Genomic DNA, 8,881 nt, shown 5'->3' on the forward strand with positions numbered 1-8,881 from the left:
AGTGCGGTCGATTTACATGAGTTTTTACGGCAAACATGCTGTCCTCCAAAACTCTCAGCAAACCCAGATCATAATCGCCTCCCAGCTTCACAGTGGAGATGTTGATGAACACCACCTTGGTCCTCTTCATAGGCGATTGCGATGGCGAGTTCACTACCCTCAGCAGTGTACTTGGGCTGAGAGTGGGCTACTTTGGTTCCCAGGGTAGCTTGGAGTGAGGCGGAGAGGCAGCATCAGTGCCAGGATAGTGCAGAGCACGCCAGAGACTGTTGGAGGATGACAGGTTGGTCATCTCACCTCCAGCTATCAGATCACAACCTATTACCCCACCGACAGCAGGTGCGGTCGATTTACATGATTGGAGATCGTATGTGAGAATGCATTTGCCACTTTTTTAGAGTAATCATTATCAGCCACCAAACCTGTTTAATATCAGAGCATAATGAATTGTTCGAAATGTGAGGACTTCTAATTTTCCAAATGCACCACAGAGCACAAGCACAAGCAGAGTCAAGTATAGTATAGTTCTTATTGGCAGGCCAATATCTAGCAATCAACAAGTAATCATCACCTAGAGGTTTTCCAATGAAAGATGGGAGTAATTCCCAAACCGCATGAATCACACCATAAAACGCACCGCACGACCGTGACCGCATGAATCAAAATCAAATCAGATCGATACCGATTGAGACGAACCACGCCTCCGTGCCCGCACCATCGGATCCGCGGGATCCGGGATGAGGAGGGATGAACAGTGAAAATTCAGTGTATGTAGCATAGCAAAAGAGGGCTCAGCTTTGTCATTCATCTTCAAAGCCAACACCCACATCTCTTGGTCCATAACCTACCCATCGTAGTGTAAGAGAACTGCCCTGGTTATCACTCATCAGAATGACCGTCCAAGGCACAAATCATCCAACATCGGCGACAAAATTGAGCAGGCTACAACAGAGGTAAGGGTAGGCTCTAAGGGCAACTCCAACACTGACACCGACTATTTCAGCTCTGTTTAGTCCCACAAGCCAAGGCTGTCTTGATTGCCCAAGACATGATTGTTTCATCTAGTCGTCGTCATCATCGCCCCTCTTATTGGTCCAAAAATGAGGTTGCCTCTGCACACCAAGCAATATGACCATGTTACCCCATTACATGTGTGCACACATCCAGCCATCAAGCTCGGAGCTGCTCATACCTGGAGTCGACTGACCAACCCCCCCGGTGTGGACGGCACGTCAGACAAATACCGTACGGTTCCCAGCCAACGCCACACTACCGGACGCATTAATCGAGCCACTGCAGGAGGCACATACATGGCAGAGAGGCAGTGGATGAAGATGTTTGCATTGTGGCAAAGGCGGCCTTGTCCACCACACCTCCACCCTCCTCCTTCGACAGCTCCGGCCATGGCGCTCAGGCGAGCTTGTCCTTGACCAGCTGCCGCACGATGGCCTTAGGGATTTCCTTCACCTCTGGCTCCGTCATTGCCGCTGCTAGTGTAGGCTTCGCCTTGGGCTCCCCTCGGTCGGATGAAGCGCTTTGGTCTTGCCCGCCATAGATCCCTACAACGCTGTTGGCGGTGGCTGGTGAGGCGACACAGGAAAGCACGGAGGCATTGTCGAGGAAGAAGAGAGAAAGAAGAGGACACACCATACAGTTTCCCACCGTTGCTCACCTCGTCAGCTCGTCTGCCTCTGCTGCGCCGTTGCCGACGCAGGAGGAAGCCGAGGTGAGCCAAAATATATGAAGGAAGCACGTAGACCCAGTAACATAGCTATGAATAACACTGAACCAAGCATATACATATCATACATGATGCTGCAAAGTATATCTTTTCAGATGAAAAATAGTTGCAGACCAATCTTATATTGACTGACACCCACGAACTGATCTCATACTCATTGCCCCGTGAACTGTATGAATAAAAAACAATAAAGATGATCAGTAGTTACCAACAATTTGCAATAATAAAAATCTATGATTTTGATGCATATATCAGAGGCCCCAAGTAATAAGCTGGATTAATATTCAAACTTCAGTAGATTTTGTACTTCTGGCTGTTGCAATGAGAAAGCGGAATTCCTTATAGAACATATAATGCATATACTAACCTGCAGTCGGGCGGAAGCTTTATTCTAGTTGCAACTTCTCAACGTATTTATGTGCACGTCAAGAAAATATAGGATTAAGTGAGAAGTAGACCAAACCTTCTGGACCTGGGTAATCACATCTGAACTTATACAGAGATGAAAACATTGCCCGTTCAGCTATTTCTCCTACGGAAAGGAGCATTGATGGTTCTATGTGTGCTTCCTGCTGTCTGGGCACTTTGTGGAACCTAGACAGATGGGATTAAGTGAGACATAAGTGAACAGACAATCTTTCAATTATTTCCCAAAAGGAATGATACAAGTACAGAATACGCAGAATATCCATTGTTGACGAGAGAAATAAGAATATAAGTTTCAACTGGACAACATGGAAAATAATTTTATCGGGTCCTCATTTCAAACACCATAAACCCTCCAAGACCTCTAGGAGTTTCGGAACCATCTCTCCAGCTTTTGTACCTCATGGCACCTGCCAAGGTTTCTTGCCAAGGAAAAAAAGGCTAGGATGCCTGAATACTGGTCAGGCCTAGCAACCAGGTAGGAAATTCTTCAGACGATGGCTAAATTTTTTTTACAGCTAAGAAACATGGCAGCTTGCACCGGGACTTTCTCCTCGGGAGAAACTTTTGCTCAAATGGAGAATTGATGGTCCACGGCAAAGGTACAACCTCTAGCAACTAATAAATTCAGATGAAAACAGAGTACCCATTGCAATATCCAGGAGTTCCTAGACCAAGTTTTATATCTGTCTAACTTTTCTAGGCATCTTAAAATAAATAAATGATCACAAACTGAACAAATTGCTATTTTTCCATGAAAGGTTGGGTGAGCAACCCCCAACACGAAATACATAATTAGAACATGTTTAATGGAGAAGCTTATTAAGAAATAATTTAATCGAGGAGCATGGCAGCACCATGAGCATAGTGAAGGTAATAAATATGTATTGCAGAGCAGATGATCCTCCTCTTTAGTACAACAAAAAATTCGTTTTGCATAAACAAATCAAGTAATGAAAAAGCTCACGCCACTGCGACCATATCCTCTCCTATATACAAAAACATCCGGCCAGTCTAACATTGCAAAATATAGCTAGAAAATTAGAATGTCTTCTAGCGCTCCAACGTAACAAATGAAGGTGGAAGGAGATTGCTGCAATACCATAGCTGAGAGGGAGGAAGGTCTAATTGTCGTGGAGTGGAGTATTTACTCGCCACACGGTTTGTGAGCGGAGAAGCGTGAGCAGTCCTCAGTCATCACACCCACATCATGGATGCCAGAGCAGACCTCGCGCTAGCCTCGACGGGCCCTCTAACCTGCAGATTGTATGAACAACATTATGTGCCTCAAGAAATTGTAAACATGCCAAAAAAATACAATGGCCAACTGACCGAGTGAATGTGATATGTTCCACATTTCACACTTTTTACCTTGCAGATTAAACCATAAAGACCTTTCAGGCAATCTTTTCTTGTAAGTATGGCATTCTTACAAGGAAAACTTTGGTCTTCAACAACTCCTCTATAATAACAAAAGCATCAGCCTACAGGTTTAGCGATGTTATGTGCATTTAAGACATCTTCAATTGTTCAACAACCATAATGGCACTAAACAGAGGTAAACATGATCTGAAGCGAGGCATACAGGGAAAAAACTCACCATAAAAGTTCATCTCCTCCAGCAAGAATCCTAAAAAAATTAATTCTTAGTTTCTAAAGGCACCAACATGATACAGAAATGCTAAAATACTGCCACTAAGCTATGAACACTGCCATCCAGAAGTACAGCTACGCCAATCAGTAAATATGATCAAAACAAAAAAATAGTAATCGCAAAGCATGAATAAGAAAATTGTGTTATTGTGGTAATCAGCAGACACCTGAAAAGTAGTTATCCAAGCAATTAGATAAAAGACCTTAATTTGGGTATACCTGCAATCAAACCTTTCATAAACAATCATTTGCTCCTGGCCTGCAGCATGAGCTATAACCAAATTGAATAACGAACCTCCACAGCTAATTATTTCTGTGAAACAATATTAGCAAACTTTAACCATGGCACACATATATAAAAATGTGATGAGCAATAAAAAAGAAAGACCAAAAATGCAAACTTCATGGATTGTAACCTTAAGTCAACAAACTAATCTCCAACAATGCTAACTGATGCCAATAAATTAAGAGAGAATTCCTTATTTGGCCCTTTCTTAAATTTTGATTCCTATTTGGTCCAAAATAAAATTTTCTTCCCCATTTGACACCTAAAATAATTTTCATTCCTTATATGACACTTTTGTCCATTTTAGGCACTAATCGGGTTAAGTGTGACGTGAAAAGACCATTTTGTCCAATATTTTGTTTCTTATGTAAACTGATGATATATGCATGTAAAAGCCATACAATTAGAACTTGTACTAGCTGTAACCTATAATACAACCGAGTACTTTCCGGCGAGATGCAGTACGAGCTAGCCGCGGCTGATTACTTTCCGGCCGTCGGGAGACTCGCGTACTAGTACGTACAGCTGGATCGATTTGCACCAGATGCACTTGGACCGTTGCACGTACAGTACTAAGTACAAATCGCACACTCGGCTGTAGCCTTGTTTTTATATTTGGATTTGGATGTTCTAAAAAATTAACCAGCCCGAAAGGGAAGTAGGAAATTGGTACCAGACCGACTGTGAGCTTGTTGGCTTTGACTGGGGCCGCACGCACATCCTGCTGCTTTTTAAGATCGAGCCAGCCAGCCAGCGAATTAAACGAAATGTTTGTTTCGTGATTTTTCTCCGAACGGGGCCCCTTTGAACCGCTCGCACACCCTCCTCGACGGGCCTGGCCACAGAAGCGTGTCGCTCTCATTAATCTCTTCATTATCTTTTTCTCACGGTATACAAGTTATCATATCTATATACTAGAGAGCGGACGTTTGGCTCCCGGGAGCCATGGAGGCCTTTTTTTGAAAACAAATCAAAATTCAAACTTTTTGGTTTCAAAAAAATCTGAAAAAATTGTGCAAGTAAACAAGTATGTTATGTCTATGTGTGTAAAATTTTAGAATGAAAAACGTTGAAATATGACCTGTACAAAAAAGACAAATTCATGGTCTGGGAGGATGAATAGTATCATATGTTAAAAAGCCACAGATTTGTCTTTTTTGCATAACCCTCATTTCAACTTATTTTGCCTTAAAAATTTACACACATGTGTGTTATGCCTTCATGTATATGTGTATGTTTTTTCAGAATTTTTTGAATTGTAGAAAATATGAATTTTGACAAAATTCAAAATTTTCAAAACCGAGCTCCATGGAGCTCGGCCTCCAAAGACAATATCGGCTATATACTAGCAGTATATAACTGCCCCCTAGTTATATAGGGGCTGGCTGTGTTTGGAACGTGTAACCAAATTCAGGAGAACGCACATACCAGATTACCTAAGACAAAATATTGGAGCATACATATACATGTGCAGCATCCTTTGAACATCCCTAAAACATAGGTGAATTGATTGCTCTTTTACTTCATCCTGGACAGTTAAAAATGCATTAGGGGCAAAATGGTCTTTTCACCACATAGTTAACACTATTAGTGTCTAAAATGAACGAAAGTGTCATATAAGGAACAAAAATTAATTTAGGTGTCAAATAGGGAAGAAAATTTATTTTGGGCCAAATAGGGAAGCAAATTTTAAGAAAGGGCCAAATAAGGAATTCTCTTATAAATTAACTACCACAATTTTCTTTCCCCAAGAAACCCCAAACATTTAACACAAGCATCAAATTAGTCACCCAGATTACCCAAAAAGAAACAGTCACCCTAATTATCAAGGATCTGCATGACAGGAGGCACGTACATGGCAGAGAGGCAGTGGATGAAGATGCAGACATTTTGGCAACGGCGGCCATGGTGTCCTTGTCCACAACACTTCCGTCCTCCTCCTTCGCCTGCACCTCTGCCTCCGTTGTCATCGTCATCGCCACCACCAGCTCAGGCCTGTCCTTGGGCCCCTCCCCCTTGGCGGTCTGCAACTCTTTGGTCTTCCCCGTCATAGATCCCTACGTTGTTGTTGATGGTGGTTGGTGAGGCGATGAGGGATAGCACGAAGGCGTTGCGAATGGAACATCCCACCGCTTCTCTCCTCAACGGCTCGACCACCTCTGCTGTGCCGCCGACGACATAGGAGGAGGCTGAGGTGAGCGGACTTGCAGGGGCAGAGGACCAGCGATGGGGTCGACGGTGCTCACCCCGCCCCCCTTGGGATCTAGGGGAGGGGGCTATGGTGGTGGCGGCACTGGGAGATGAGGTGGCGGTGCCGGCGCTCGGAGTGGTGGCGGCGAGGGAATCGGCGCTGGGCTGGGCGATGAGGCGACGATGGCGGCGCGAGCGCGAGGGAGAAAATAGAAACGAGAGAGAGGGGAGGGAGTCGCTCGCTCGTTTTAGGTTTTCACCGTCCTGGTGAATACTTTGGCTACTAACAACCAGAGAAAACCCACACGATTTTGCTGACGCCCCATCAAAAAGGGCCCACCAGTCATGCACATAGAAGTGAAACGCATATGTAAAGAAGGATGATGGCTCAAACGTTGACAGCGCTGTGAAATTACAGCCTGGGATAGATCGTGCGAATGAGAAGAAGCAACGAACGCAAATGCCCCAGGATGGCGGGTAGCATAACGTCCTTTATATGTTCCATGTCCTTTGATGGGCCAGAGAGTTCGCCTTATGATGTGATAGATTGTGCGTGGCAGATAGTCAAGGTCTTCAACAAGGAACTCCGTAGGATATTCTGCATCTTGAGGTAATGGCTTCATTATACTGAGCATTTGGCTCATGTCGAGTTCTGGCTTGTGAAAGATGCTTTCTACAGCTGCAGTGTGAAGCTGACACGAGGTTCATAAATATCACCTGGAGTGGGCAGGCCAGTAAGCTCAATGACATCAAATGCTTTGGCTTCATGATGGACATTTCCTGTCATCCACTCAAGGACCCAAGTCTTAGGATCCCTGTTGTAGCCTCTGATATGAAGCGTGGCATAGAATTGAAGCAACAACTCCTCATTCTAGTGCTCCTTATCAGTGACGAAATGCAGTAAGCCAGCCTCTTTGAAGCAATCTAGAGCTTCTTATAGGCAGGGCAGGCCAGCTATGGCTTCAGTATCAAGGCGCATATGCGGAAATATGCGGCCTTGGTTGTACAGAATGCATGAATAATAGCTGTGCTGCTGATAACTCCAGAACCGATCAGATGAAATCTTGGGCCTGGTGTAGGGGTTCTTATCGCTATCGAAGAAGGTGTTGTGTGCAATGAAGCCGTTGACATTGAAAGATCCTGGTGAAGTGGCAGTACCTGGAAATCTGGGCAGTCTTGGTTGTGGCTTCTGAACCTAAGGCCTGTGCTCGACATGGTAATCAAATTGAGGACCAGCAGCAGGTGGAGGAATCAGAATAGGCCATCTGACCGTGACAAGTTGGCCATAGTTGTATGCTTGCTCGATGGTATGTGGCCTTGGAGGCGGAACAGGAGCAGTGGCATTGACTTCAGGCTGCAGATTTGTGTCAGGTGCGGCATTGACTTCAACTGCTTCATGGGCTTCATTGGCTACTGGTGCATTGCTCACTGTAGGCTCCACATTGGCTTCGGCCATGACAACGTCATTGGCTTCAGGAATGTCATTTGTGGCAGCCTCAGGATTCTCATCCTCTACTTGACTAGCTGGAGGTTCTGGCATAAACTAGTTCTCTTCATTAACTTCTTCTTGAGTTGCAGGGGGAGTAGCGACACGCTCTTCTTCTTGTGTTGCTCCGGCTGATGCAGCCGGAGGGTCTTCAATAGCATTGGCTTTAGACACAGGGACCATCACAGAAGGATTGTCTTCAGAGAACACTTGACGTGCCACTGAACTTGACAAGTTGGAGCCCTCTTCTGTGATGGTGGTCATGGAGACAGATGGCCTCATGCCTTTGCGAAGCCGTTGGAATACGGGCGACGCCTTTGGTGATGGTGATGTCTCCATGTAGTTGTCATCATTGGACATGGGGCTGATGACGGGCACAGATGACTGTTGGGATGTACTTGGTGAGTCTTGATGTGGGGTAGTTTGCTGGGGACGATCAGCCCACGATGCATCCTGTGAGATTGGCGTCAAAGGACGACCAATACTGATAAGCTCACTGTTCGTTTGAACAGGCGATGATACCGATGGACGCTCGATTTAAGGAAGAACAACATCATCTTCTACATTGTCTTGGGGACCAATGTCTTCAGTCACGATAGGATCAACGACTGGAACTTCTTGTTCTTCAGGAGCCTCTGTGGAAGCAGGCTCATGTACAATCAACTGACGTTCTTGATTGTCGGATGGAGGGGGAATAAAGGCAAGGGGTTCAACAACAAGGGGCTCTGTAGGAGCAGCCCGATCTCTCTTCTTGGTTTTTTTCTTCTTAGGGGGTGGTGCTTCATCAGTGGTACGCTTGGTTTTCCACTTCCTGGCTTTGGCTTCAGCTGCCTTGGTTTTCTTCTGTTCTGAAGCCACTGTGGAGACCTTAGGCTTCGAGCCTGTCATGCTGGCAGGGAAGACGATGCAAGGTTCTTCCCGCCTTGGAGCTTCAGTGGGGGCCACAGTAGGCTTCTTCTTTTGCTTGGCAGCCATCTTGGGGTCAATACCAGGACGCCCAAGTGCCTTGCGCTTTTCAGCTTCGTTGTAAGCCTGAACACATTTTGCAGCAAGAATCTTTATGCGTTCTCTTGAGCCTTTGGCTTCTTCATGCTTCTTG

The 8,881-nt window shown here is 45.2% G+C and overlaps 1 long non-coding RNA gene across 10 annotated transcripts; it reads right to left on the reverse strand.

The window, feature by feature from the left end:
* Nucleotides 1–772: 772 nt before the first annotated feature.
* On the reverse strand, nt 773–6,472 carry LOC119295448. Of its 10 annotated transcripts, XR_005144029.1 has the most exons (9): nt 5,962–6,472; nt 5,535–5,634; nt 4,780–4,941; nt 4,040–4,133; nt 3,768–3,797; nt 3,539–3,629; nt 3,270–3,424; nt 1,673–2,335; nt 773–1,567 (listed from the first exon to the last, which is right to left on the reverse strand). It is a non-coding gene; the product is annotated as an uncharacterized LOC119295448 (long non-coding RNA). The 10 variants fall into 10 exon arrangements; XR_005144034.1 differs by lacking the exons at nt 4,780–4,941; nt 5,535–5,634 and having other exon boundaries at nt 1,673–1,910; nt 2,205–2,335; XR_005144031.1 differs by lacking the exons at nt 4,780–4,941; nt 5,535–5,634 and having other exon boundaries at nt 1,673–1,910; nt 2,109–2,335.
* Between the last annotated feature and the right edge of the window lie 2,409 nt (nt 6,473–8,881).

This window comes from Triticum dicoccoides, chromosome 4B (genome assembly GCF_002162155.2).
Source record: "Triticum dicoccoides isolate Atlit2015 ecotype Zavitan chromosome 4B, WEW_v2.0, whole genome shotgun sequence".
Lineage (NCBI taxonomy): Eukaryota > Viridiplantae > Streptophyta > Magnoliopsida > Poales > Poaceae > Triticum > Triticum dicoccoides.